General features: G+C 42.6%; 1 protein-coding gene across 1 annotated transcript in view; it reads right to left on the minus strand.

Annotated features, from left to right (window-relative positions):
* LRP1B (LDL receptor related protein 1B) overlaps positions 1-19,503 on the minus strand; it is a 1,229,602-nt gene that overhangs the window by 727,957 nt on the left and 482,142 nt on the right. The window lies entirely within an intron of this gene.

Genomic DNA, 19,503 nt, shown 5'->3' on the forward strand with positions numbered 1-19,503 from the left:
CTTCCCAAAATAACCCCCAAGTTTCAAAAGTATTGGACCAGGGGGTCCAATTCTACGAGCCCCAAAAGAAGGTGCCCCTATCCTTCATTATTTTCTATGGAAGGAAGGCATTTTAAAAGGTGTGTTGTCCCTTTAAATGTGATGGCCAGAACTCCCTTGGAGTTCAATTCTGCTTGTCACACCCGTGCTCCTGGCTCCGCCCCCAATGTCTCCTGGCTCCACCCCCAAAGTCCCCAGATATTTCTTGAATTGGACTTGGCAACCCTAAGAATAGGTAAAAGAGACAAACATCCCATTCCCCCTTCCCCATTTCCACTTTTCCTTCTCTATAAGCCCCCATAGCCTCTTTCTTTTTCCTGTTTCCTTCTCTCTTTCTCATCCAACAGCCAACCAGCATTTCTCCCCTACCCCCAGCAGTCTCTACCTAGGAAAAACTATGACTCAATTTTGTGTTGTTGGCTGCTGGGCCAGATCCACTTGAATAGCAGGAAACCTTCAAGGACTTTTTGGGAGCATATCACTTCCCCCATCAAATTATTTCCACTTTCCCTCCTCCTGGAAACTTCCATAACCTCTCCCCTTTCCCTGCTTCATTCTTTTCTTCTCAACAAGCAATATTTCACCTACCTCCCATATGCAGCTGTATTATTTATTTATTCCATTTAGACCCCAACTTTCTCCACAGTGGGGGCCAAGCAGATTACATCCTCCTCCCAATGAAGTAGGTTAGCCTGAAAGCATGTGACTGGCCCAACATCACCTAGTGAGTTTCCACAGCAAGATGGAGATTTGAATCTAAAACTCCCAGACCCTGCTTTGAAGCTTTAACTGCTACATGACACTGGCTTTCATGGGTGGCTGCTCTTGAACAGTAGTAAGCAGCCAGGCCCAGGTGAGTCATGCAAGTTGGGTGGTATAAAGTCATACAGGGTAGGGTTGCCAAGTCCAATTCAAGAAATAACTGGGGACTTTGGGGGCGGAGCCAGTAGATATTGGGGGTGGAGCCAGGAACAAGGGTGTGATAAGCATAATTGAACTCCAAGGGACAGCACACCTTTTTTAAATGCCTTTCTTCCATAGGAAATAATGGATAGGGGCACCATCTTTTGGGGCTCATAGCATTGGACCCCCTGGTCCAATCATTTTAAAACTTGGGGGGTATTTTGAGGAGAGGCACTAGATGCTATACTGAAAATTTGGTGCCTCTACCTCAAAACATAGCCCCCTCAGAGCCCCCAATACCCGCAGAACAATTCCCCATTATTCCCTATGGGAATTGTTCTCCATAGGGAATAATAGAGTGCCCAGTAGACATTTCCCTCCCCCCCCCCCGCGCGTTCTAAAACAGAGGGGAGGGCCTCCAAACCAGGGAATCCCCTGCCCCCTCCCTCTCTCACACACACAAATACTTACTGGGTCTTGTTCCTGCAGAACTTGATCTGAAAACGAAAGCAAAACAAAGGAAGGGGCTATTCTCCGAAGCCCTTCCTGTTTCCTGCTTCCTGCTCAGCCTTAAAGGCACATATTTTAAAAAAGGACCTGCAGGAGTTCTAAAACTACATGGTGATTGTGGGGGGCGGGGTTTCCCCCACTGGCCAGCTGGCTGGGGGTGGGGAGAAGCCTGTAAAAACAGGGGATCCCCCGCTGGGACCTGGGGATTGGGAAGCCTATACAGTGGTTTCAACCAGGCCTGGCCCCAATGAGTTCTCCCTCAAAGGCCAGAACAGCTCTGGAAAAGGCCTTATTCCCTCCTTTTTCCTTTTACTGACAGAAATTAACCCTAGAATGCTGTGGTTGCCTAGCAAATACACTGAGGGCTTCCATTCGTTAAAGCTGCAGGAGCTCTATTTATCATTTTGTATGCATTTTGTCTCTGATGTCTTTTCTTTTAGATTTCAGATTTTTCTGCAAACCCGGACACTTTTCAGGTTTGTAGAAGGATCTGTGTTGTTGATTTATGGCTCCAATCACCAGATTTAAGTATTCATGATTTGGCCAACTTTATGATTAGAATAAAAGATTAGAACTAATATCCCTATCGTCGGTGTATAAGTTAGCAGATTTGTGACCGCCTTTGTCTGCCACTGCCCGTCCACTCCGATGAGCAAGAGTTTAACACAGTCAACACCACACTGTGTTCTTAAACTATATACAAGGTTTTATTTTAAATATATACAGACTCTCCATCATAATGCTCCGCCAATCAATCATAGAATAGTAAGAGAATAGTACGTACAGCATAGCTTCATTAATATACAGTTGCTGCTAATTGCTGCACCAATGAGGAAACAGTGCTGAGTCACTCTGCACTCCTCACCTGATTACATCATTCTACTGGCTAGAACCAGTTCTCCTCTGCCAGAGCTTCCTGAGTCATCTACCTGTCAGTAGCTGTCAGATCAGTAGCAATGCCGCATGCCTTACTGGCATTAATTCCTATGCCAACAATCACTTCATACCACCCTGTGACCCTGATCAATACCGAATCATCAATATGTCTCTTCACCAACTGCTTCTTGCCAGAGGTGGCTTGGATGTGCAACACTGAACTGATGGAGACACAAAAAAGTTGTTGAAGGTTGGTAACATCTTCCCCCACGTACACCTCTCTTCATATTACATATTTCTGAGCAGTGGGAAGTTCTTCTTTTCCCATCTTCTAGAAACATTAAAGGACCAGCTCAAAATATGTTGCTGTTTTAAGAAGGACAATGATGGGGCAAGTCTGAGAGGCAATGAGCCAGCAAATGGCAAAGAAAAACTCTGGCAGTGATATCAGCATCTTTTCATTTTTGTTTTTAAATACCTGGGTCCCCCACTCCCATTTTGGGGGTTTTCTGATTCTGTTCCTGGCCTTATCTTTATAGTGCTCGACCCCCTTCCAGCCTCCGTCCCATCCCGACGGTGACAAGTAGTAAGGCCAGGCTGAACTACTCGCCTCCGTCACTGGTGTTATGCAACGCCAGGTCCATTAATAATAAGACCGCTGTCCTGCGAGAGTTTCTGGCCGAGCAGGACATGGACCTGGCTTGCGTGACCGAGACCTGGGTGCGTGAGGGGGAGACGGTAGCTCTCTCCCAGACCGTTCCCCCGGGATACTCGATCTTCCACCAGTCACGGACTAGCGGGCGGGGGGGAGGGGCGGCGCTTCTCGGAAATTGCAGCTGGTGCAGAATGCCACGGCCTGGCTGTTACTGGGTCTCCCAAAATGGGGACACATTCAGCCGGGTCTTCGGACCCTGCACTGGCTTCCAGTGATATACCGAGTCCGGTACAAGGTGCTGGTTATCACCTTTAAAGCCCTATATGGCTTGGGACCTGTCTACCTGAAGGACCGTCTTTCCCCGCATGTTCCCCAGAGAGTACTGAGGTCGGGAACACAAAATCTCCTTACTGTCCCTGGGCCAAAAGAAGCCCGCTTGAAATCCACCAGAGAAAGGGCTTTCTCTGTTATGGCCCCTACATGGTGGAATCAGTTGCCGGAAGAGGTGAGGGCCCTGCGGGACCTTGTTCAGTTCCGCAGGGCCTGTAAGACGACCCTCTTCCGGCTAGCCTATACCTAGCTTGAGAACTTAATGCAACTTGCCAGATTTCTTTTATATATATTTCGAATATTTATTAATATTTATGGTTTTATCTGTTTTATCTGTTTTAAATGTTTATTCCCTTATATGTTTAAATATTGCTTAATTTTATGTTAGATCTATTGTTGGAAGCCGCCCTGAGCCACTCGTGGGAAGGGCGGGATATAAATTCTAAATAAATAAAATAAATAAATAAATCTTTTTGGGGGGGGGGGTTGATTGGCAATCTGAGGCCATGCTGAGAGTCAGGTACATGTTACTTCCGGAATGATATTATGCAGTCTCTCTTTTATATTTTATTGTAGTGCAAATGACTGATGATGTTGATTTTATTTATGTACCCTAAACACCGAGGCACCTTTTGAAACACCAAATATCTTATCTGTTCACTAAGCTGTCATTCTACAATGCAAAGTTGTTGGTGAAAAAGAATTACCCAGCCTGCCAATCACCCCCTTACTGTAAATGCAGATTTTTTTAAAAAAAATCAAATTATGTTGATGGGTTTAAAACTTTTGATGTCTGCATGACAATGTCAACAGTAGTCTGAATATCCACTTTTAAAATATAATTTGAAATGAAACGTATTTGACTGTAAAAAGCAATGAGTTGACTTCTTCTGAGAAGGGGCAGAGGGGGACATAGATAAAGGATGCCATTTAAACATCTATTGAGGGTCAGGAAGGGGTGATTCAGTCTGTATAATATCCACTGGCACGAAGAGGACTTTTAGGCCAGATTGATTTCCAAGAGAGAGATTTAACATTCCTTCTTTTAGATCACCCTAAGGAAGGAAACCAAAACAATATAAAATAACGTTAGCCCATCTATTTCTTTTGGAACTCGAAATATTTTCTCCTTTAATTGCTTCACATAAAGGCATTTTGACAGATTGAAGGCAATGCAAAAAACAACATAATATTGCAGACCCATGCCCAAGAAAGTAGAGAATGTGTGGGAAAAAATAACAAACAGCGCTTTGGAAGAAAATGGCCACAGCTTTACTGACTGCATACAAAAAGACCATTGGTGCAGCATTTGGATAGATCCAGCATCGGACGATCTGCCTGCCACCCAATTAAATCCATTCACCATCCACCAGCAGGTGGGCTGGGGGGAGGGGACTATGGAGTTACAGTAGTGAAAACCACATGAACAACGCATCTCATTGCCCCCCCCCCCAGTTGGAATGAAGAGGCTGACACAGTGTGTTGGATAAAAACCCAGGCCGCTTTATTGAAACATAACTTGAACGAATAAGGATGGCAAGAGGTATAGGCCTACAAGAACAAGCCCTGGGGTCAAAACACCGGACCCCGCCTTGTCCTAGAAGGGCGAGCCACCCTGCCCCCAGCACGAGGCCAATACCATCTGACTGGTGCTGAGCGTCCAGGCCCAAACTCCACCTCCACCCTTGTCGGCATCAATCACTCAGGAAAGATCCGCCCCGGTGAGGTTTTGTCGTGATCTGCACTCCCAGCATTGAGCCGTGAAGCCCATCTACCGTTCATACAGACCACCTGCACCCGCTGGTGCAGAGCCATAGGTGCTCCCCTGAAAAGGCTGTAGCCAATACCTCATCCTGCCAAGCGACCAAATCTACCTAACTTCACCCCAAACTCCCTACACTGTCAAGCAGAACAAGGTAGGCAAAAAACAAATTCACACAGGCCAATTCTGTGAAAATGAAAAAATTCCTACCTGGCCCCTAATAAGGCGACCGGTAAAACCTGTACTGCATAGGGCGGGTGGGTGGGCCGAGAGCCACAAAAGAAATGCTGCACACGGGCGGGGGCCGGGGCTTTATAGCCCCAACACCACGCCCCGTCCTCTAACTCCTGGATGGCCAGGAAGCCGGAGTCAGCCTCCCTCCTCCCGGGAGAGCAAAGCGCGGCCCCCAGCCTATAACTGGCGTTGCCAGTAGGGCTGGGAAGGGGCTGATTTCTATGCAATGGTTCACTTGGGTTGAACAGTACCTTACAGGCAGATATATTACCTGCACTTGAGTAGCTTGGAAATTCAGTGTTCTTTCAACTACTACACTTGACAGCTACAAAACATACATTGTGTAGTTTTTATGTTGAGGCATAGCTTGCATTTAGAATCTTGTGCCTGTCTTTTTGTGTATGTGCTGGGTCCCCCCTGGTAAATTATAAATGACCTATTGCTTTCAAGAGAGGAAAGTTGCAATGAATTATCAAAGTTCGCTTCCAGTTAAAAAGCACATTCCACACTTTTTCCCCCTAAGTAAATGAAAAACCTACTTAACTAGCAGATGCATTTTTAATGAACAGAGCTTTTAATCTTCACAGTGTTTCTCACACATACAAAGAAATTTCTTTGGATTTTATAGCTCTCTAGTTTGTCAGGCAAGTTGACTCCCCTTACCCAGTTTAATAAAGCTTCTACAATAATTTTTTTTAAATCCTTTAGTCAAACATCTTAGCTCAAACCAAAAATCTGTTCCCATGTAGGTTTACAATAAGAACATAAGAGAAGCCATGTTGGATCAGGCCAATGGCCCATCCAGTCCAATACTCTGTATCACACAGTGGCCAAAGATGTATATATATACATACATACATACATATATATATACACACTGTGGCTAATAGCCACTGATGGACCTCTGCTCCATATTTTTATCTAACCCTAGAGTTGCCAAGTCCAATTAAAGAAAAATCTGGGGACTTTGGGGGCGGACCCAGGAGACTTTGAAGGTGGAGCCAGGAACAAGGATGTAACAAGCATAATTGAACTCCAAGGGAGTTCTGGCCATCACATTTAAAGGGACAGCACACCTTTTAAAATGCCTTTCTTCCATAGGAAATAATTAAGGATAGGGGCACCATCTTTGGGGGCTCATAGAATTGGACCCTCGCGTCCAATCGTTTTGAAACTTGGGGGGTATTTTGGGGAGAGGCACTAGATGCTATACTAAAAATTTGGTGCCTCTACCTCAAAGAATAGCCCCCCAGAGCCCCTAATACCCACGGATCAATTCCCTATTATTCCCTATGGGAATCGTTTTCCATAGGGAATAATAGAGTGCCCAGTAGACATTTCCCTCCCCCCATGCTTTCTAAAGGGGGGGAGGCCCTCCAAACCAGGGAATCCCCTGCCCCCTCCCTCACTCTCACACACAAATACTTACTAGATCTTCTTCCTGCAGAACTCTACTTGCTGTGAAAATGAAAGCAAAAGAAAGGGCGGGGCTGTTCTCCATGGAAACTGTTACTGACCCTTTCCAATGAAGCCCTTCCTGTTTCCTGTTTCCTGTGCAGCCTTAAAGGGGCACACATTTTACAAACGGATCAGGAGTTCTACAACTATATGATGCCTACACGCATGTTCTCCCCCCTTTCTGGATTTTTGGAGAGTGGGGGAGGAGGCTGCAAATTTGGCGGTCCCCCGCCAGGGCGGGAGGTTGGGAAGCCTATCTAACCCCCTCTTGAAGGTGGCTATGCTTGTAGCCGCCACCACCTCCTGTGGCAATGAATTCCACATGTTAATCACCCTTTGGGTGAATGCAAAGTTTAGAGTCCAATAGATCCTTTACCTTGCATATCCAAAATGTTACTAAGAAAGTTTAAACCAGGAATCATTTTGTAGAAAAATAGGTGGTGGAGCTCATCCAGGGATCATCATGTAGATACACCTACTATTCAATAGACAAGGAGATGGAACTCTCAGAAGCAGGAGGTGGAACTCTCCGAAAGGTTCAGTGAGCTCCCACTGAATCCGAGGCCTGGTTTAAACAGTGTTTTCAGTGTCCGTATCATGCAAATTATACTCCCTTAAATTCAAGCATGCAACCATGTCCATGTCTGTTAGAAGCTGGGAAAAACAAACTAGCTAGACTTAAAGCAACAAAATGGTAGATCTCTGGCAACCAGAGTCTTTTAATTTAAGTTATTCCATGGCCCCAAGCTTACTAGTATTATTTATTTATTGTATGGCAGAGCTACACACAGGGGGTATATAATGATATAAAATATTTAATCAAGTTGATACAGTGGGGAAACAAACCAATTGGGCAATCCCCCTAAATACTAATGTCTATATTTTTAATCCACTCAATTACAGCTGGGAAGAGTTCAAAGAGCTCCTTCACATTTCCCTGGAAAACATGATGTGACAGATGGAAAATAGTTTAGCAGGCTGCACCACGATCACATTCGGGTCCTGGTATTTTGTCCCCTTTGAACAATAGGTCTGTACTACTGCCAGAGCCTGTTCGTGTTCTATTAGCCATCTTCTATACCTTATATGACAAGTCAAATTCTGAGGGCCTCTTGTTAGTGTGTATCAGGTTATGGATATTGGGTGGAACTGATTGCATCCATGTTTGCAACCATTCTTTCCCTAGAATAAAATGTTGTTATTCCAGGATTTGTGCAGATCTTCTTGCTGGTTGTCAGGATTTTAATTTAGTTAGGCCTGCACATGATCTTAATCTGAATATGCCCGCATACTTTGCGGATGGACAACTCTATGGTTGTTTTCGCACTCACCTTCCGCCGGCGTGACCCCCCTCTTCACCGTGCAGGATCTGCGCGGATTTCGCACTAAACGCTGCGGAGCAGCCAGAAAAGCCGGAAGCTCCCGGCGCAAAAGCCGCTCAAACTGAAACCGCCAAAAAGCAGTTTGGCATTTGCGCGGCTTTTGCGACGGGAGCTTCCGGCTTTTCTGGCTGCTCCGCAGCGTTTAGTGCGAAATCCACAGAGATCCTGCGCGGTGAAGAGGGGGGTCGTGCCGGCGGAAGGTGAGTGCAAAAACGACCTATGTTTTCAATGATCTTTCTATATTCACAAAGAAGAGCATCTTGTCTTTGGAGATGTGGGGGCGTGATATCGACAGGAAAAACAGAATGCTCCTATTTCCATCTCAATTACAATCTTGGCAACCATGAACTGAAGCTTATCAGTGTTTATTACAAAATAAACATGTACATGATCTGTTTGCAGAATACACACTGTGGACAAAAGCATTTGTTGTTGTTGTTGTTCAGTCGCACAGTCGAGTCCGACTCTTTGCGACCCCATGGACCAAGTCACGCCAGGCCCTCCTGTCTTCCACCATCCTCCAAAGTCTGCTCAAATTCGTGCTAGTTACATCAGTAACACTGTCCAGCCATCTCATCCTTTGCTGTCCCCTTCTTTTTTTCTGTCTTTCCCAGCATCAGGATCTTCTCCCTTCTCATTTGGTGGCCAAAGTATTGGAGCTTCAGCTTCAGCATCTGACCTTCCAGGGAACAGTCAGGGTTGATTTCCTTTAGGACTGACTGATTTGCTCTTCTTGCAGTCCAAGAGGTTCTCAAGATTCTTCTCCAGCACCACAGCTTGAAGGCATCCGTTTTTCTGCACTCGGCCTTCCTTATGGTCTAAGTCTCACAGCCATACATTACTACTGGGAATACCATCACTTTGACTATTGCATGGGTTAGACCACATCTATAAGCTTCATTTTGTTTTTCATTATTAGAGTACTCTCCTCTCCTTCTCCTACCAGGTATCTGCATTTATCCTTAGCTTACTTTGAGTGGTTATTTCTGATGGCATTCACCCTAGATTCTACTGTGGTGGTTGGAAATTGGGTGTGGGAGGGAAATAAAGCATCTTTAATATAACTTCCCATTACTCCTCTCTCAGAATGTCTGGCTGACAAGGGAAAAAAATACCCTTACAGTTGACTACACAGTATGCAAGTGACAACTTTTTGGCTACTTAATTTGGTATCATATGCATTTTTACCATAAAAATGGTGCTTGTTGGCTTTGGCATTCAATCTCAAGCTGTCTAAATTTATATGGCAGGTTGACTCTACAGTATGCCCTGGTTCCAGGGACATGCCCTTATAGATCCCAGTTTTTTGGGGAGGAAGGGGAAAGAAAACTGTTTTAAAAACTGTTTTAAAACATTCTAAAAGAAGTTGCAACAGGATAACAATATACCAAGGGAAGATTTCTTAAGGTTTAATTTATTGATCTAGGGCAATTTATTTAATAAGGGTTTTACAAATACACTATCTTGGCTTTTTTGAGGTTAAAAAAAAATCATAAGTGCATTTCTTCCTTTCCATTCCTTTTTTGCTGGTCTGAGGGAGTGCCCTTAAACCTCAAGGTGATGTCTCAAGGTGCTCACCAAGATTATCTCCATCTTTAATCTTCCTTTAGCCTGGGCTTATCCTGCCAATAGTGACCTAATTAAATATCTCGTTAATGCAGAGTAAGTTAAAAAATCCCACAGAGCCATAGACCTAACAGTGACCAACAAATCCTTTCACTTCAAAGACAAAAGGAGCAGACAGAGCAATCTGAAAACGTGCTATGGGTGGATCCTTTTAAATGTAGCAGCTGCCTCCCTTCCATTAGCCAACTTGTAAAAGACTTTTTAAGCTAGCTAACAAGGCTCTGTGATTATGGCAGTTCACAGTGTCATTCAGCTCTCTACCTGTGGGAAGTAGGCTTCCCAATCCCCCACCCTGGACGGGGGACCTCCTGATTTGGAGCCTCGCTCGCCAAAAATCCGAAAGCGGGGGGAAAAATGGTGGCCCTTTCCTTTCCTTCCCACCCAGCCCCAATTGCAGCCACTTCTCCTCACCCCTTCCCTTCCCACCCAGCCCCAATCGCAGCAGCTTCTCCTCACCCCTTCCTTTCCCCTCCCACCCAGCCCCATCGCAGCAGCTTCTCCTCACCCCTTCCTTTCCCCCTTAGGCTTCCCAATCCCCAGGTCCCAGCCAGGGATTCCCGGTTTTACAGGCTTTCCCCAGCCAGCTGGCCAGCGGGGGAAGCTCCTCCCCCACAGCCACCTTGTACCTCTAGATCTTGGGCAGGACCTGCAAACAGCTCCAGTTTTAAAATGTGTGTGTGCCTTTAAATTGGACCAGGAAGTACTTCATGGGGAAGGGTTAGCAACAGCAGACCTTGTGAGAGTGCATCCCCTCTGTTTGTTTTGCTTTCCTTTCCGACAAGTGAGTGTGTGTGTAAAAGAGCAGCGTAGCCCCTGTACTTTCCAGACCTCCTTGTGGAGGCACCAGAGACTCCTGCTTTGTTCTACTTCTTCAGACCAACATGGAGCCCACTTGCACCAGAGACAGTTAAGTGTGTGTGAGTGAGAGAAATCGATGGGAGGGGAGGGAACTCTATTATTCCCTATGGAGACTTATTCTCATAGGAAATAGTGGAAAATTGATCTGTGGGTATCTGGGGCTTTGGGGGGGCTGTTTTTTGAGGTTGAGGCACCAGATTTGCAGCATAGCATCCAGCACCTCTCCCCAAAATACCCCCCAAGTTTCAAAAATATTGGACCAGGTGGTCCAATTCTGTGAGCCCCAAAAATGGTGCCCCTATCCTTCAATATTTCCTATGGAGGGAAGGGATTTAAAAGATGTGTGGTCCCTTTAAATGTGATGGCCAGAACTCCCTTGAAGTTCAATTATGGTTGCCACACCCTTGCTCCTGGATCTGCCCCAATGTCTCCTGGCTCCACCCTCAAAGTCTTCTGGCTCCACCCCCAAAGTCCCCAGATATTTCTTGAATTGGACTTGGCAACCCTAGTGGGAAGGAACTAGCATAATATCAAAATTAATGAATTCTGAAATGTATTATTAATGTGCTGCCACACAAATGTTTATATTTGAAGAAAGCAATCCCTGCAGGAACACTTTTTTAATTATTTGAAGCCAAAAAGAGGAGGGCATAAGGTTACTGTGCTGTAGCCTAGAATGGTGCTGCATTAAGTACTGTTGTGGACTGGCCCTTTGTGTACCTCCACAAGTACCAAAAAAGTTCCTAATGAGCTGCTGCCCATAAAAGGCCACTGGTGGCCAGGAAAAAGTTTAACCACCAAGTGGGCCCCGCAATGCTGGCAGTGCTAAAGGGGCATTCATTCTGGACCAAGGCCATGGTGACAATGGCAATGGATGTAGACCATATCCATCTTCATTGCCACTGTGGGTTGGGCCCCAACTAAGTGACCCCTGAAGCACTTTCAGAACTGCAAGGCCAACTGTCTTAACTTCTTCCAAGGCTCATTTAATGTTCCAATCTGCCCCTGCAAATTTAGCAGTCTGCCCTTCATGTGAGAGAGCAAAATTGCCTTCTTAGGAATAGCAATATCAGTTCCCAAACAAGTATAGCAAGTTAACTGTATTACCAAGCATGCTATTCCTTGACTCAGCATTGATTCCTTCTACATTTAAGCAGCATATCCACAGCAATGTAAAAATAAATTATGTTCCTGATGAGTCCTCATAATATACCGAAGGATATTTCAAAACAATCACATGTTCTTACATTAGTATGTAATTCTCGACAAACAATACCATGTAAAATAAAAGTTTCTGAACCACTAAGCTACTTAGTATATGCTTTCTCTTTTTACTAAATATATCATGCTTATATGGAAGAGTTAAGAATCCATTACAGGTTGAAAGGAATTGTCTCAAGGATAATTATCAAGGGAAACATAGTTTGTGGTTCCAGTGGCAATTGAAGACAGTTCTTTTTCATAGACCTTATACCATTCAAGATTGTTCATATCAGTCCTTGTAAAATTGTTCCACACTGCTCTGAGAGCTGTGAATTTTGTTTTCTATTTCTCACTGGAGCTGTTGATATTAAGCTGAAGACAAACCAAGTACTAGCACCTTCAATATGGAAGAGAAAATAATACAACCTTATTAATAGAGAACTATTTTATTCTACCTGACATATTGTATGGTCCCTATCAGGGCTTTTTTTGTAGCAGGAACTCCTTTGCATATTAGGCCACACACCCCTGTAAGCTCTTGGAGGATTGGCTACATCAGGGGTGTGTGGCCTAATATACAAAGGAGTTCCTGCTACAAAAAAGTCCTGGCTCCTATACAATTTAGAGGGGAGGAGAATCATGCAGCAGTCTAAAAAGAAATATGTGAGGTAGTGTGGAATTACAACCATTTTTTTTTCCTCCTACAAAACCAAAGGTAGAACTATAATGTAATTTTGGGCATACACAAATTTATAGACACCAATACAGTTTTTATATAGCCAATCCTGCCATGCAGAAGCCATTCTGTGATTTGCTCCATCTGCTTTGGCAGCTATTTTGTGATTGTGTCTGCTGCTCTGTGTCAGAATTCCAAAGATTCCTGCAGGCTCAACAACTTTTGGGGACTCCTGCCCAAGAAAGACCCATTTTTGTTTCATGCGGAATTGTGGGCTTGGATTTCAGGTTTGGTAAAAGACAAAGACCGTTTCCACATTAGGAGCTTGCCTTTAGTTCCCTACACACTCTCTTGTTCTGGTGCACAGGTTTTGTGTTAATTCTTTTTCACAGTGGCTAGTTATCTCCTGCCTGGTACCTGAAGTTCTGCAAAGCTTACTGGTTGTTTCACCTCCCCCTTCCCATCATTCCTTTTTGTCCCATTCCTTTCATTTTTTTTTAAAAGGGGGGGGGGTGAAGAAGGAAGAAAGTAATCAGTATGCTACCATAGCTCCTTTTTAAAAAGGCTGAGGTGAGGGGGAGATGCTGAACGAGAATTCTAGGGTAGGGTAGAATTCTATGTATCTAATACGGCTTATATGGCTATTGCCTTAAGCAGAAGATAGAATGAAAAATATTTTTAAAAACCTTACTCAGCATTATTTCACTTGTAGGTAGGGGCAGAATTACCGATTTGCCTTCTGAGTTCATTTGTGCCCAGCTGCTGCTCAGGGCACCACACCACTAAGGCAAGGCAGCTGGTGCAAGAGCACCAAGACCTCCCCCATTCATCTAGCTGACCTCTGGACACTCTTATCCACTCTTAAGGCTCTGGAGAGGGGGTGATACAATGGCTGTAGGGGAAAATAACCAAAAGGAAAGTTGCTGGAAGGTAACCGTGAACAACAGAACTCCACACTAGGAAGCTGCATGATCACACAATTGTGGCAAAAAAAAATCTTCAGGCAATGCCAGCTATATGTCTTAAAGAGATGACATGAGGTTTCTCTGAGGTTGGTAGCCACACACAAGGTTTTTTGGGGGGGTTATTTATTTGGCATGGTATGTAACAAGTGAACACCCCAAGTTCTGAGAGAACTGTGACTGGCCCAAGGTCACCCAGAAGCTTCATGTGATGGAGTGGGAATCAAACTGGTTCTCCAGATTAGAGTCTACCACTCCTAACCACTACATCACACTGGAATATATGGTCATATAACTATGTTGACCCACAATGCTTCAGTGTTTCCCAGTTGCCTCTCATTCAAGCAATCATATCATATTTTCCTCCGTGGTCTCACTGGAATTCTAGTTCATGCTCTGCTTTTTCTCCATGTCACACACTTTCAGGTAAGGGGAGGGAGACTAACTTCTGTTCTTCAAATTAATGCTGTCATTTTAATATTATCCCATAAAGATGCTAAGCAGTGGGTAATTAAAATCTTTAAGATGTAGACTATATTTTAATGAAATACAAGTTTACTTTTCTAGTAAAAAGTTATTAACAAAAATTACTTAGGGGAGAAGGTAGAATGCTTTAATTCTTTGGGGGAGGCCATCGGATATGCTTCTCTGGGGATAATAAAATGTTGTTATAGTCAGCTTTTTAAAAAAGGAATCCATATTTCAGAGTTTATTGTGCTAGGTTAGTGGAAAGAGGCTGATGAGAACAGCTAAACAAACAGCATTGATATGCACTATTTTAAACTGCAATACATTCTCTTACTTAAATTAGCACTTCTAAAATATTTATAGGCATTAAAAGCATATAGAGTTTACAAACATCATAAACAGACAAACCACCTTTTGATATATAGTTACACATGTACAAACGTAATACATAAATAAGTGGCAATTACTGCAATAATATTAACAGCACAGCTTTGCATCTTTTTCTCTAGATTGGGGCGGCCAGACTGTGGCTTAGGAACCATATGTAGCTCTTTTACACCTATTGTGTGGCTCTTGACGCTCCCACCACCCCATCGGCCAGCTTGGAGAAGGCATTAATCTCTTTAAATCATTTCTCTAAACCAAGCCAGACAGCTGCTTGAAGAGTGCATTTAAAGTTACTTTCTTTCTACCTCTCCTTCATTTTCTTTCTTTCTTTCTTTCTTTCTTTCTTTCTTTCTTTCTTTCTTTCTTTCTTTCTTTCTTTCTTTCTTTCTTTCTTTCTTTCTTTCTTTCTTTCTTTCTTTCTTTCTTCTTTCCTTCCTTCCTTGCCTGCCTTATGGCTCTTAAATATCTGACGTTCATGCACTGCAGCTCTCGAACACCATATGTTCATGTCTTGCGGTTCTCAGACACCTGACATTTATTCCATGTGGCTCTTTACATGAAGCATATTTGGCCACCTCTGCTCTAGACCCTCTTATGTCACTCTTAAAAACTAGCATTGGTCACAATTGCCTAGCAGTTCTGGGTTATGTAAGTTCATTAGTTCAAATATTTTGTATTGTTTGGTCAGATGCAAAGGATAAAAGAAACAAAAAGCAGCTCTATTTAAGAAACTCTTAAGTATGAAACATTTCCATGTTAATGTTTTGCTCTGAAGTGGTGACATAGGACACAGTGAACATTTATGAAGGATATTAATCAGATGGAAGTTAAACTGGGTAAGCAGCAAAACTTCCAATGATTATTATCCAGTTTATATATCAGGAATGTTTAACCAGACAATTAAAGGCTCTCTGAGGGGGGGGGGGGGATATGAATATCATACAGAGAGAGAGAGAGAGAGAGAGAGTTTCTTTTGTTTTGGTAGGACCATTCTATAAACATTGGCTCTAATATCACATCAATATGATTCAAATCCCATCAGATTTCCTGAGAAGCTTCATTTAATGAATTGCTTCCATGAACTTTTTAATCACTTTAGGAAACAACCGACAAGAAAGTACAGTCTCAGCTGGAATTGAAAAGCACTCACTTCAGTGCATGCTGTAGCCTTTGAACTTCATAAAGATAAATCCTTGGATACTTATGATCTGCCGCAAGTATTAGAAATGATCTGAATCCATAGAAACTTCTAAAGATGTGGAATAGAGTATGATCTTTTCTCTGAGAAAATATGTCTTTTGTATCTGCTAAGATAGTTCTATAGATGGTTGTGTAACATTTTATCTATAACCTAACCTCTTTTCTTGAATCCTGATTGCTTCACTGAAGATGTACTTTAGTTTTGCCTTTCCATATCAATGCCTTACAGCTATCCTCTAAACTGCAGAGCCAGAAAATGGCATGTTAGGGCTGGTTGCAGAAAAGACCTCACAGTCTCATCCCCATCCACCACAGTTCATGCTGGGTTAAATAGTCCTGGACAGTTTCTTTCACAAAGAAAACCGGATGAGTTCTGGTGAGAACTGTTTCCTACCTCTAAACAGTGTCTGTGGCAATCAGAAATGAGGTCACATTTTAAACATAATTCAAGTGCATCCTCAACAAGGCCTTTGGGGCATTTTTTAGCTCATAATACTACAGGAAGTTATATTTTCTGCAGAAAATATGTACTGTTAGTACTTGTTGAATATTCCTTTAATTGAAATGGCACTTGTTACAGATCTTGCCCCCTCAGACACAGAATTTGTTCTCTTTTACCTGCTGCCACCCAAACTAGATCAGAACCAGTGTAATGCCAACACCACCAGGAAATTCCAGGAAGGGTAACTATACCAGTATCATAGTGGGAGAGGTGGTCCTAGGTTGACCTCAGCTACTTGTGCATACTTGAAAAAGAGGAGATTGAGCTGGCTTCCACCCCCCCCCACCCCCTGATGTTTATTCCTTGCTCACTTCTGGGCTTCCCTTTCTCAGGTAGAATCGACTTCCTGAGATTCTCAATGCCTGTGCATGATTTCTGAGCTATCTAAGGGCTGACATGGGTTGGTGGGGGGAGTTATGCTAGGCAGTGCCTCTTTCCAAAAGAGAAAACTCTTTGATTCCAAAATGAACTTTATTCCACATAGGTCTTGGAGGTTTTCTGACAACATAGGAATGAATATATAGCAACACTGCTAGAAAAACAAAACATTCATCAATGCTAGTAAGAGTTAACTTGTGCTTTGGAGAATATCCCTCCTATATTCCTGCTGAGGCTCTTTCCTCCAAAGTTCCAAGACTGGACAAAAACTAGACAGAGGGACTACCCTATTTCTGGGGTCACAGCAGCAGAGCCCTCTCTTGTTCAGGTGTATTTAATTTGTATCCCCACAGCGGACTATCAAAGGATTCAGCCACAGATTCAATATTCATTTACATAACTAAAGAATCATGTGGAAAGTATAATTTCAGAGAGTGGCCACTTTGAAAAGGCCTTTTATCTTTTTTTATACACATTTTTCCCTTTTATCCAGACAATTTTTAGTTTCCATCCATTAATGATTCCATTTTAGAGAGCTTGAAAATAGAACATTGTTCAGTTATAGAGTTATATATTGTTCAGTTACATTTCCAGATAAATAACAAAGTAATTCTGCACTCACTTTAGCTCTGAATCACACATTCAGGCTTTTCTTGCTTTGCTAAACATTTCCAGGTATCCTATTGAGCCATACTCTTGATCTTAGTGACCCATTATATGCATTTTTGTCATCTTTCTTTTGATTAGAATCAATTTTATTTGTGAATGACCAAGCCTAAAGTTGCAGTAATGGGAGGGCAGATTGTTGCCTACATTTTTTCTTATTATTGATTTTCACAATGAACAGCATGGAAATGTTAACATACTTATTTTGTTGTGGGGGGGGGGGGGATGCACAAAAATTCTGGTGCGTGGTCCACAAATGAGTTGAAAAAGTGCCCAGAAAGAACGTCTCCGGAACAGTATATTGTGACAGATATTCAAGCACTAGCCAATTAGCTCATTATTTTTGCTTATATGGTGTGACATACTTTTTATGAAATTATGCATGCAAAGAATATTCAAACTTAAGCACCAACTCGAGAACTGTCTTTGCAAAAGCATAGACAATCACATCAAACCTCAGCTGCTCTGTGACATGTTGATAAAATGAACAGCTTATACACAGTGACAGGGCAGCCGGACTTTCTCATGCATTACTGCCCTGGCTGCCTTTATTAAATTCCTTCGAAACATTAAATGACTTTGCTCCCACAGTGACTCAGAAAAAAAAACAACAAATACAGAATGTGAACTTGGCTATGCCAAAAATGATTCTGTTCCTCTTGTTTATAGTTAAGTGATTTTTTCTACCCAAGAATAAATGCTCAAATGCCTGACATCAAAGACTTTATAACATACTGCACACCTCGGAGTTGTCTTGTCTCCCGAATTTTGAAAAAGGGAAAAAAGACATTCTTTTATTTTCATTCAAATTTTGAAGTGTCTTAACGACAAAAATTAAAACTACAGACTAATAATGAACTAGCATGTTCAACTAAGTTTGTACCTAGCTTCATTTGTACCTTGCTTCTGAAAACCTGCTTGATTATAGCCAAAACAATAAAAAAAGTTATCAAAATATTTTTTAAAAATTACAACAAACCTACTCTTGTTTTAAGTTCCTTATACCAAATGTTTGCCGAAACAAAAACTTATCTTGAAAATACTCAAGGTCAAGCTTTCATGTATTTACAAAGGGGCAGAAATGTAGCAATGGGGCAGCCACTGAGAACGCCCCATCGTGTTCTTGCTAATGAAATCTGGCAAACTAATTGTACAAATAAAGAAGGGATATACACTGGTCTTAATTGAGATGAGGCAGAAATAATGTGGCACCCTACAATGCAGGGTGTGCTGAAACCATTCATTAACTTTGTAGATCAAAAACAGCACTTTGAATCACATGCTGAAGTTCTAATAAGCTATGAATGGAGCTCTATCAACCCTACTGAACCAAAGTTCAGCATTATATTCTGTAGCAGTAGAACAAAGCAAAAGTCAAGTTGCAGCTTTTAAGACCAAAAAAGTTTTATTCCCACCTGGATCTATATTCCGTAACAGCCACTGACTGTAAAAAGAATGTAAAGCTATGTCCAATACATTGCTTTCATTAGTTCCCTGACCTTCATCTTGTCAGATGAGGATCAATAAAAGTATTTCTAACTCCCCCCAGATCTATATACATCATAAGGTTGCCACTGTCATTAACCAAGATGCCAAAATACTATTGTGCTGTAATGTCTACATTTAAAACCAATGCACACCTTGTAACCCAATCCAATCCATGTTTATTTGGAAGGAAACTCTACTGGGTTCAATTGGACTGGCCTTCCAGAAACTGTGTGAAGGACTGAAGCCTGCAACATAAATGCATTTATTTTAAACATCCCAATGGTTTAAGTAAACTGGTGACAGCAGTTCAGCAAATCCCATTGCTTTTTGACAAAGCCATTTCCGGTCCCTTGAACCACCATTGTCAACGCTGACCCATCAAGGGTGCAGTATGAAGCAACTTACCAGTGACAGAGAACCACAATTTACTAAATAGATACAGTGAAACATTCACTGCAGTAATACTGGGGGGTTTTGTAGGTTGAAACTCGAAGCTCTCTTGTAAGTGGGAACCAATTGTCCTTAGGCTGTAAATGAACAGTTCCTACTAAATTAGGCAATTTATATTGTGTTTATAAAAATAAAAAGGTACTAGACATTTGTGGCAGATATGATAACAATAGGCACATTGTAATTAGCAGATTTAAATTTGGTACTAGAATAAACCCAAGACTTCTTCCTCATATTGCCTTTTGAGGGAATGGGATAACAGAATACTTTGATGCTGTTAAATTATACAAGCTCTTTAAGTCTTTTGGGTTGGATCCATACTGGTTTCCACAGGCACAAGGAATCCCATCCACAGAGCATGATTTCCCATCTCCTCCCTTGCATAGCAACCCCAAAATGCCCTCTAGAATCTAGTTCTTGGGGCATAATTTCGGAGGCATTTCAGATTGTTGGGGGACAGCAGGAAAACTGTGCTCTGTGGGCAGACAAA

This window comes from Heteronotia binoei, chromosome 16 (assembly GCF_032191835.1).
Source record: "Heteronotia binoei isolate CCM8104 ecotype False Entrance Well chromosome 16, APGP_CSIRO_Hbin_v1, whole genome shotgun sequence".
NCBI lineage: Eukaryota > Metazoa > Chordata > Lepidosauria > Squamata > Gekkonidae > Heteronotia > Heteronotia binoei.